Source organism: Maniola jurtina, chromosome 1 (assembly GCF_905333055.1).
Source record: "Maniola jurtina chromosome 1, ilManJurt1.1, whole genome shotgun sequence".
Lineage (NCBI taxonomy): Eukaryota > Metazoa > Arthropoda > Insecta > Lepidoptera > Nymphalidae > Maniola > Maniola jurtina.
This window is the reverse complement of record NC_060029.1, coordinates 2,194,201-2,206,268: the sequence shown is the minus strand read 5'-3', so window position 1 is coordinate 2,206,268 and position 12,068 is coordinate 2,194,201. Positions and strand designations below refer to the sequence as shown.

The 12,068-nt window shown below is 37.3% G+C and overlaps 1 protein-coding gene across 4 annotated transcripts in view; it reads right to left on the bottom strand.

The window, feature by feature from the left end:
* Positions 1-9,996, bottom strand: part of LOC123866035 (insulin-like growth factor-binding protein complex acid labile subunit) — a 376,912-nt gene extending 366,916 nt beyond the window's left edge. For all 4 annotated transcript variants that reach the window (XM_045907378.1, XM_045907369.1, XM_045907350.1 and 1 more), the window contains exon 1: positions 9,639-9,996. The gene's annotated coding sequence lies outside the window, so the exon portion shown is untranslated. The remainder of the gene's footprint in view (positions 1-9,638) is intronic.
* Positions 9,997-12,068: the final 2,072 nt, after the last annotated feature.

Sequence of the window (12,068 nt, the reverse complement as noted above, 5' to 3'; positions counted from 1 at the left end):
CCTCAGCCGTGGATGAGCAAATGAACCGTTAAAAATAACAATTTACTCCGCATTACACACGCTATTATTGTAATATTTAAATGAGTCATATTTTTGTCTGATGCGGAGGGATGCGGTGGTAATAAAATGAGGTTATGGTTTAAGGTTTTTGTGTATCAGCTGTATATTTTTAGTTTCGAGGTATTGTTGTCGTCCCAACTGACAGACGTCCATGACTGCTGGAGAAGGTCTCTCGCAAAGATCTCCAAAGAACACGGTCTTCTGCCGCTTGTCAAGTGACTCCTTGAGATTAATCGTTCCCATAGTGGTGGAAGTGGGATTCTAGCAGGTTGACATCCCAACATCTATTGATTTTTTGAATTGTGTGGATGTAGCCTCGCCCATTCCCACTCATTGAGCAATGGCATGCACTTTACATAGGCAAGAAGGCACTGCCTAACCCATAGCTCTACATAAGTTTTGAGCTTACGACTCTTTTATGACTTATGAGTTGACTTTGAGCCAATTTCTTCATTGCTGAGGGTAGTGACTGATGATCCCTTCCATTAGTTACATAATAATAAATGGTGATAATGCGGGGGGGGTCCTAAAGCCTCCCGCTTTAGGCTAACCTAAGCTTTAGGGCTTAAAGCTAATAATAACCTAAAGTTTAGGCTATTATCCCATGAAAATCTATTTTCAGATCAGTTAGTCTACAACTTTCTTCCAATCTATTAAAATATATTCCTGTCACATTAATTATAATGTTTGTATATTCAATAATCTTTATTGCGAATTTGGGTTAGTTTACAGATCTTAAAACTATTATTGTTAGGTGCTCCAAATTCTACCTTTCGGTATGCAATAATACAATAACATAGTCATGAATACAATCTTGTCATACCATTATAAATTATAATATTCTAATTATTATTATTACAATTCATTCAACATTAATAACTTCAAAATTATGTTTAATATGTACCTACTTTAATCAATAATTTGTTACAGGCTATTAATCGGTCTATTAATTCGGGAGATATCGATTCGTGATAAATAATAGAGCGTGACATTTAGGCATCTGTTACCGTGACGTCACTGTTTACTTTGCCGGCAGCGCGTGATGGGAAAAAAGTCCCGTAAAAAATACACAATTGGAAAGTCGGGATCACTTGAGTTTGTTTGCCCTTAAATGTTTTTTTAAACCATTTTTTATATGGACATAAAATGTTTTGTGTAGGGTTGACAAAGTTTGTGTAACAATAAGATTGATAATCATTTCTCCGCTGGCCATACATTTGCAACGGACTTGAAGCGGCGTCCAGTAAACTTGACGATGTATGGTTATCAGTGTCCAATATCACACTGCCCCACATCACACCACACTTATATTAAAAAAAGGAAAAGTTTTTATGTACGTGTGTATGTGTGTATATTTGTACTCTTTCACGCAAAAACTACTAGACGGATTTGGCTGTTTGGAATGAAGATAGAGTATACCCTGGATTAACACTTAGGGTACTTTTTATCCAGCAAAATTACCGCATATACCGTTGATGGTGTTTACTGGACGCCGCTGCCGCCGTGTTTTTCGGCTTGACTAATGCCTCTGCTTATTCTTCGAAGGCGTTTTTGACGTTGATATAAAATAAGGTACCTACTTATACAATTAAAATGTAAATAGCTAAATATCTAGTTTGCGAATTGAGAACTTGCTACCGTCTTGATTGCAGTCTGGTGTTACAATTTTATGTATTTTAGAAAATGGAAATATTTTATTTTGCTTGTGGCAGCCCTTATTCAATCCTGGTAACAGACGGTGCATCAAATAAAAACGTTAAGCACCGTTTAAGTAAAACCCATTAACGAATACATTAAAACGGCTTAATAGCGTAAACGTAAAAATTAAACGAAGAACTTCTGGTTTCGAGTTTAATAACTTTTCTGAGATTAGCCCGGCTTGGTTTTTTTTTTAAATAGCGAGCAAACGAGCAGGCGGATCACCTGATGTTAAATGATTACCGCCGACCATGAACATTTGCAGCACCAATGCGTTATACACAATCTCTAAACTAAACTGCAGTGGCAGGTCTCATTGGGCTAATAAATCTAGTGCCATCCTTTTCACAATGCTCCCTGCGGAAAAAGGACAGCAGTAGATTTAGATCTGTCAGTTTTATTTAGACATCATGATATGCATATCAGAATTAGTCACACTGCGTGCCCGTTCTAGGATTGCCCATCGGTTGCTCTACGTATTGCGGTTCATGAGATATAGCCCCCTGACAGACAAACAGACAGACGCATGGACAGCGGAGGCTCAGTAATAGGGTCCCATTGCCACCCTTCGCATAACCATTATGCTATTTTAAGTAAGGTAAGCAGCGCTTTCATGCCTCTATGCCACTGCCGTCAATCCCAGCTCTGTGACTGTTGAAAAACTAACGGTGTAACCTGTCGTATAAGTTCTAAATCCTAATCACTCAGTCTAATTGGTTACCCTTGCCAATGCCTTACCGAAGTTGGTCACCTAACAAACTTACGAAAGGACATGTGCTAATCGGGTACGAATATCCTCCGACATCGCTAATCTGGGTAAACTAACTAAGCTTCTCCAATAAAGTTCTCCAGTAGTTGGAAATTATTGCGAGATAGCATTCACTCGGAATATGTCCAAAAGTTCGTAGAAATTAAAAAGGTAGGTACCTACTAGATAAAAAAAAATAGTTTTTACACAATTTTCATGAAATCATGATATGGGTGTCAGTTCAAGATTGACAGTTATAGTGATGCTGCTAACCAAAACTAATCGATATCTTTAAGTAGGTATGGAAAAAGTTGACAAGGACTATGAAATCGATTTTTAATTCAGTTGATCTATAATTTTCCAATTCATCGATGTTTTGTTTATTAGGTGTGTATAATGTCAATCTCTATCGGTAAACGTTCTATACGAGTTCTTACATTTTTAACCCACGACCCAAAAAGAGGGGTGTTATAAGTTTGACGTGTGTATCTATGTATCTGTCTGTGACATCTTAGCTCCTAAACTAATGAACCGATTTTAATTTAGTTTTTTTTTGTTTGAAAGGTGGCTTGATTGTTTATTTTATGCTTTGCAAATTGACAAAACCAAGAATCTGACAAATAAATTTACAAAATCTCTTAAGTTATCCGTCGTGAAATCAAACCCGTTGTTTATTTTTATATTTTTCGAAACTAACAAAACCCGAGTAATAAGAATCCGTCAATAGAATCAATCGCCTCTAGTTACTTTATGAATAAAAAATAGTCATTAGAAAGTCTAGACGGCTTTTAGACCAAATTTCATCAGAAAACGGTTTCAATTGACCTTTATTTTTTTGTTTATTATGAAAATAAAAACATGGCTGAAAGGAATTGACGAGATCTCAGTTAAGTGCTCTAAAACGAGAAGTATCTGTTTCAAGGTTATCACAAAGCTCGCTTCAATTTAAAGGCAGTCTCAGGGTGAGATCTATAGAGGGCACCCTACTTTGCTTAGACTTAAGACAGAGTTAAAACGAGAAAGATATATATTTACTAATGTCCAGCTGCATGACAGGCAAAAAACCGACCAAGTGCGAGTCAGACTCGCGCACCGAGGGTTCCGTACCCGGCTATTTTTTGCACGATAAATCAAAACTATTTCGCATAAAAATAAATAAAAATCAGTTTTAGGATATACAGGTAAAGCCCTTTCATATGATACCTAACTTGGTATACCTAGTTAGGTATTTTACTTTTTTAATGATGTAACCACAAATTCATGGTTTTTGGATTTTTTTCTTTATTTGTGCTGTAAAACCTACCTACCTGCCAAATTTCATGATTCTAGGTCAACGGGAAGTACCTTGTAGCTTTTCTTGACAGACACGATAGACACGACAGACGGACAGGCGGACAGATGGGCAGATAGACAAAAAGACAGACAGACAACAAAGTGATCTTATAAGGGTTCCGTTTTTCCGTTTGAGTTACGGAACCCTAAAAACGCCAAAGTGCGTCAAAGCTATAATTTTGGGCCAAAGTTGTGACAAATCCAAAGTGCAACGCATTTGGCTGGGTATCTGTCATGCAATTGGATCTAGAACTGAATACTAAGACCACCCGAGGAAAGCCAGGGCGAGTTAGCTAGTTTTTATAAAGCTCATTGTCACAATCAATTAACGTTAACCACATTCCATACATCAACAATCACATACAATTTACAAAGAATGCTGCATTGCAGTGGACACCGATGAATGAATAGCGAATACCATTCTCAGAACCAGTCTGATAACTTCGGATCTCGGCTCTCAGCTTGATGTTTGTAAACATTTCTATAAGGTCATAGCGATAAACTCTTGCGATCATGGCTCACAAAGAGTTTTGTATTTTTATCAATCACGAATCATTTTATTGGCTGTTGTAAGTTATATTATACCCCCTTTGATCTCATGCCTCACGACACTCCATTGAACAGGAAGAGTAGAGGACACCAGAACACGTGATAGACAAGATGGACAGAACAAATGAGAGCTGCAATGGACGTTCCCTTACATATTACGAAAAAGACAGCAATCACAGAGGAATAGAGACGCCTAAGTGACCACAACGACCGCTCTGCCAAGAGCAAAGACAAAGAAAGAGTTGTGTCGATTATAAATCTTCAAACTTACAGAGATAGCTCGCATCCTAAAGGATATGGCTCTTTTTGATTATACTAGAAAAATAAAGTTCCCATGGGATTTAAAAACCAAAATCAACGGGGCCGAAGTCACAGGCATTATCTCATAAGTAATATTATCACGCATTTATTCTAATTTTCATAGTTACGAGTGGTTAAGAGCAATTGATTCAGCATAATTTGCGATAAATCAATAAAAATAGAATATGTTTCAATCTATACAGGCAAACAAATATAGGATAAAATACTGAGTAATAAACAGTGATAAGTCAAAATGTTTCTCGTAGCAGTCAAATTACTGCGGGGGATGGCCACAATCTTCTGGACAGCGGCCAAGATAATCGAATAACCGAAAAGCGGGGGTGTGTACTTATTTTTGGGATATTTTTGTTTACTACTGAACTGACCAATTGGATTAGGGCTGCAAACATTCTTATTAGGTATCTATTTAAAATAAAAAAATCTGACCTCCGTGTTGCAGAAAAATCTACATTGCTACATACTGCCGAACATCGTTTGGTCCCTAACGATAAATATGTAGGTAGGTACCTACTGTTGTGCGCCTAGCATCTTTTTTTGAATCCATTTTGATGAAATTTGGTACAGAGATACCAGCTTTGGTCCCGAAAAATCTAAAACTCCCCACGGGATTTTTGAAAACCTATATCCACAGGGATGAAGTTGTGAGAATCATATACTTGGTACAGAGATAGCTTGCATTCTGGAGACGGGCATGAACTAATTTTTATCCTGAAAAATCAAAGAGCTCGATAGGGGTTTTTAAAAACCTAAATCCACGCGAACGATTTCACGAGTGTAATCTAGTTGATTTATAATATCTATGTCGTTACTGCTACCTTTACGTACGACGTACTCCTTTTTTAAAGTCGGTTTAAAACTGTATGCGGAAGTGCCTTTTCTAACAAATCAACTACCTAGATGGCTTAGAAGCGTGGAGGATCGAAGCTCGCATTCCTGTCTCTAATGACAGAGGTGTTCCCACAGGCTCACTCCACGGCATGCGTGGCATTATCCACAAGTAAGTACAGGCATTATAATTATAGGCACCGACCTACGAGTACCTAATGACTTACGGTACTATCTCTATCTATGTACTTGCATACACATAAAAGGAGTAAGAACTTAACTGATTTTGCATGTAGGTTTTTTATAACATACTCTACTCATACTAAGAAAGGATTTTCTCGAAATTCCACGTGAGTGAAGCCGGGGCGAATTAGCTAGTCTATGTATTTATTACATATTATATAAAAGGCAAACATATGTTGACTGATACATTGAAAGTACAGTTCATACCTACCACCTACCACCTAGTCAAAACCTACCAACAGATCACAACCAATTAATTAAGAAATATGTAGGTACTTAATCCTGGGGCGCCAGCCAGGTAACCTCCCAGTGTGCCTGGATTCTGCTGGTCCCTATTGGATGCGTCCGAGGGGAAGGGCAGTGTTCGGGCCGGTGCGCCCCGGTAACATGGCTAATAATTTCTCTTCGAAGAAATTGTTGGCTATGGCTAATGACCTGGCAGGGGGGGAGGTTTCTCCGCGTGTCCCTCTGACTAGCAGAGGGCACAGTGGACGAAGCGAAGGATGGGATGCGGGCGACGTGCGCGTCCCGGGGTCGGAGGACGCACTTCGTTGGTGCGTCCCGGAGGTACGGTGGTGGGGACCGAGTAGGTCCCCGGTGGAGGGTCTGCCTCGGCAGACGTCGCTGGCTGGGTCGCGGTTGTTTGCTTCGGCGTTCCCGTGACCCAGTCGCCAGGCGACGCGCAGTAGCGCCGCTGGGGTTTAGTGGGTATTCCGGTCGCCTCTCGGCCGGCGAGTCCCACATATCCTCCCTCAGCTGGCTGGCTGCCTCACGGCTGGCTGGCTAGCTTCCGGGGGGGATGCGTAAATGCATTCCCCAGCGTTAACAAAAAAAAAAGGTACTTAATCCTAAATTGATCCAGCCGAAAACTGAATCCGGGACCGCTCAGTAAATATACCGTGCTCACCACTGCGCTAAGGAGGTTGTCTTACAGTATTTTACAAAATATAACTCTTTACATTTTAGTGATTCCAGCTCTTGTTTGGTCAACCCTAAAGTTCCGGTTCACGAATCAATCGACCTTCAAAAGAAGCAAGAGTTCTAGTTCGCGAATCAAAGATTTCTCATAACTAATTCGCTCATTGTTTGGGCTCTGAAATCTGAATCAAAGATTGATTTGTGAAAGCCATGTTTCCATTCATTTGGCTCTAACAAAGAGGTATTCAGTAAGATAAAGACAGTTTTATAAGGGCCAGACCAGAGCAAAACAAGAAATCAGAAATTTCAAAATTGCTCTTGCTAAGAAATGAACCTGGGAACTCCCACGTATAAGATCGCACTCACCTCTCTTCAGTGACTAGTGAGGTCGTCATAAGGTATTTTACAAAATGTGACTCTTTACACTTAGTTTCAGCTCTGTTCGGCCAACCCTAAAGTTCCGATTCACGATTCAATCGACCTTCAAAAGAAGCAAGAACTAGTTCGCGAATCGAAGATTTCTCATAACTAATTCGCGCATTGTTTGGGCTCTGAATCAGAGATTGGTTTGGGAAGCCATGTTTCCGTTGATTTGGGAACAAAGAGGTATTCAGAACGTTAATGGAACAGAATTCTTTATTTTAATGGCTTTATTCTTTACCTACGGGACTTGCCTACTTTATGCTCAATTGCAAAGTAATATAGCTATGTATGAGATATTATATTAATATATCTGATAAGAAATAATGATAAGCAAAGGTAAGTCACAGTTTCCTAGAAATGTTATAACTTGCCGCGATTAACTGTATTACTAACCTAGTTTGTAAAGAGACCTAGATAAGCTAGATGTACATAATAAATACATATACCTACGAGAATACCTACCTACGGTACCTAAGGTAGCGTATAGCCAATTATTCTGTTTTTAGCCGGGTTGGAAAAAACCACTTTTTACCAAAAAAACATTTTTGCTTAAAACATGAGTAAGCAAAATCAGTTCTGTGCGAAACTGGCTTTTTAATAAATAACGTAAAAACACTTGCCAACCAAAAAAATGCACCGAATTGTGAACCTTTTCCTTTTGGGAGTCGGTTAAAATAGTTAAGTAAGTTCTCCTGATATTAAGTAGGTATCTACTTATCTATCTACCCAAAAGCAATCTAATTGAAGGTAGGTACCAACCTATCTATCTAATTGAATTAACTCCATGGTCCAAAGTCCAAACCATGAAAAAGGTGACATTTAAATTGCTTATACAGCGTGTTATGTTTTTTGCATTCATCAAAAAGGACGATCCATATTCATTCACCTGTTCATTCAAAAAGATTTTTCACCACTACCCATAAAATGCGAAAGTGTGTTTGTTTGTTGGCTTGTCCTTCAACCACGCCACACTGGAGCAACGGATCTACATGATTTTTGCATAGATGAACTGAAGAGTGACATCTCTACTTTTTATTCCGGAATATTAGTGTGGGAGGCATTGTAAATAAATCTAATGATGACCTCTTACGTTTTTTATAAATAAAATAATTTTATAAATAAAATAATAGGTAGGTACCTACGTAGCTACCAGTGGGTAGTTATTATTATGACTAACGTTACGTGAACAATGAAACCGCAAAAAATGTGTTATTATTTATGACTGAAGGCAAGAACAATATGTAATGTCATCTACATTGTATATTTTATAGCTACCGACCTAAAAATGTAAAGTCTGATTTTTTAAATAAAATAAAAGACAATTTTGTAACTAGTGGGGTACTAGATAGGTAAGTAACCCGACTCTCCATGCTTCGGAGAGCACGTAACGTGTATGTAAATGAGCGTGGATAAGTAGAGCTATTATAATCTGATTATTATTAAGTAGTAACTGAGTCTATGTAAGTTTTACATACACAGTTAACTATAGCTACACAGTATAGGTGGGTAAGGTGGAAGAAGATATTATTTACCTATCAATTAATTAAAATTACGTCATTAGTAAAGGTTTGGAGACTGGAGTATCCTCAGAAAATGGGTTAGAGTTATTTTAATAAAATAGGTAAACTAGATTAATAATCCTAATCTAACATAGGTACCAACCTACCTATTTGTTTGTCTGTAATCTGATAAAAATAACTATCTACAATATATTTATTGATAATGTTCAGTTTATTTAATTCGGTCGGTGTTTGGTGCTTGACATTTTTTCAAAGATTAATACATTTATAATTACCTAATTACTTACTTACTCTAAACTTTTCATTCACTCACTCATTCTCTAACAGATTTTGAAAGCGACCACGGGTCATACCAAATCGTAACCGGAGTCAAATTAGGAAATTTTAATAGTTTTATATAATAAATGAGCTACCTTATAAATAAAGGGCCTAACAGCTAACTACAGATCTTAGATTACCTAGGTAGGTAGGTGTTTGAAGGTCAGAAAATGAAACAGTGATTCGAACGTGTTTGTTTACTTTGTAAGAAAACTTAAATAGGTAACATCTCAGAATACATAACAGTACAGGTAGATTCTTATCATCGTAAACATTACCGAACGGGTAATTATTTTGTCACTAATAATACAGTTCAGCAAATCTATGCGTAAATAGATAATATACACATAAAAAGACGTATTATCAATTAAAAAGAACGTAATGACATAGATATCTGAAATTAATAATTATATTATTTTTATGGAACTACAAAGTCGTTAAACCTCAAAATTCTTGTACAAAACCTACCCAAACTTAAACCGTAAATATCTTATACTTATTATATAGAGCTAAGAAACAGCTAAGAAATACCTACCATTTTCCATTCACCTAAACGAAATATTAATCGCACATAACCTTGAAGACTTAGTCACTGTATTAAGTAAACATGATTAATATCATAAAAACATTCATGACCGAAACATGAAGCGTCTCATAGCTACTTTTAATCACGATAGACCTACCTTTTCAGAAAGGAATCCAGATTATCAAAGCAAAGACACCAAAATTGTTTCCAATTCAACACATTAGTTGCAACGTAAATCATACACAGAATAGCACGCTGACTGAGCACATCACATTTTTTTTATACACTCGAGAAGAACAATATAAATAAAAACGGGTATCCCAGTTAGTTTTTGACGCACCCTTTTGGGTATCACACGTGGAAACAGAACGGGAGTTTTAAATTCGTCGGTGAATACGCGCGGATGAAAGGGACACGCGACACGTCTACACACGACGGGTGCCGCCGAATGACTGAGGCCGAGGGGAGCAAATGAACGATTGGAGGGAGTGAACGCATTCGGCGCATCTGACCGCTTGCGTGTAAACTCGCGAACTGAGGCAACTGAGCCGATCAAAGCAAGAATGGAGAAATTATTCCGAAAATCGAAGCTAAAATGAGGATTAAAGGATATTGCAGTAGCTTTTGTATTAAAAGCTTAAGAGCTTGACTAACTAAAGGATCTGAGCTTTTGTATTAAAGGTTTAAGACTAACTAAAGGATCTGAGAGGATACCTAACCATATGATCTGTTGTGGTTAAAGAGCCTTCAAGCTTATCAGTGCGTGGTTCATTGTCATTCGTTTTAAAATTTGAGGTTTCAAATCTAATCTCTGTTTTCAAGTTTTTACGATACATACAATTGGCATACTGGTCATTTTGGTTTTTGGAATTCTTTCAAGATCTCTCAATTGAGTGTGGTCTGGTTAGGCTTAAGTTATGGCTAGTTACCATAATTAGGGGTATTAATTTAGTTAATTTAATAAAAACTCCCATGTGATGTTTCCAGATTAGTCTTCTTCTATTTTAAACTGCATCGACACTTAGCAATATTTCTTCATCTGCTGGTAAAGAACAACGGCTGGCAATAGCGATCAAAGGCTTTTCATCGTGTCAAAACATTATTTTTAAACATTTTATGCTGTCTTTAGTTGCAAATACATATATTAATGTGCTTTGTAATCGTCAAGTGAATTTACCATTGACTGGTTCAGAATGGTTTTCCTACCAAAAAGAACTACATAAGAAAAAGAACTCAGCAGTATTCAATATTCAATCAATTCACATACCTAACGTTATTGCAATAATTGCATATAACGTACATAAATCAACCAAAGCAAATAAAATAACAAATAAAGTGTTTATCGTAGAAGTGGAGTTCCCGACATCGTCGTTAAAGAGTACGAAATTTTTTATAAAATTGAAAACAAAACCTGCGTGTATTTCACAACAGGTGTACAAATTATTTTAAAAAGTCGAAGAGTCTTAAATTTGTACAAGTTTTTAGGCCAAGCTTACTTGACCCCGTAAACTCGACCTAAAAAATGGTAACCACATCTTTATGAGATTACAAAATTCTTCTCTCAAAAAAAATGTGTGTCATTTCTACTACAAATCTTCGAAAATAAAAGTGAAAGCTGGGCTGGGAAACTTTGAGATTTATTATTATATAGTAAACATCCATTAAGTAAGAATTTTGTGAAACTATTAGTATGAAAGTATTGATCTACTCTTTTTACCAACTTTTTACTATGAAAAGGTCCTAATTTTACATTTTATATACTCCCAGAGACCCCATTGATAACGGCGTATAAAAATATTGAAACGATAAATATCAAAGCGAGCACATTCTATACGAAAGTTTCGTACAACGTGCTTGTAGTGTCGGTCGGCCATTTTCCGGCGTGACAAATTGCGACTATCCGTTTTATCGGCTGCATAATAAAACTGGCGCTCGCAATCTTGATGATATAAACGTATCCGCTATTGTCCGCTTGTTTTCCTTAAACTGCTTAACGATTCTCGCATTTGGTTACGTGTTGTAATGCTCACTTAACGTTTTGATGTCACTTTTGATCCACCCCGGTTTTGCTTGAATGGAATTTCTGAAAATCCTTTGTTATGGTCTATGTTATCGAAAGAAAATGAAAGAAATTATGGGGAAAAAAGAGGAGAGGACAACCAAAAAAGGTGGATGGATTGCGTGAAAGAGGATATGCGTATAAAAGGGGTAGAGGATACGTTGACGTATGATAGAAGAGAGTGAAAGAAGAAAATATGTTGTGCCGACCTCACGTAAAGTGGGATAAGGTCAGGAAGAAGAAAATTGGGGTCTATGTTGTTGAAAAAATCTCCATGCGAATCTCAAGTTTCTACACCCAGTGATCTAAGCTGGACTGACTGACATGTCAACGTGCAGTTGATGTGTCAGTTAGTCAGTTTAATAAATAACGTCTCGTTCACCATTCTAAATAAGCAATATAACAGATTTTGATGCTGTCAAAGTCAGTTTAACGTCAAAAAAGAAGATATATTTCTGTGTGTCACTGAGTGTCATGTCATGTCTTCATTCAACCATAGCCTATCAATTTCACATCAAAAGCTAAAGT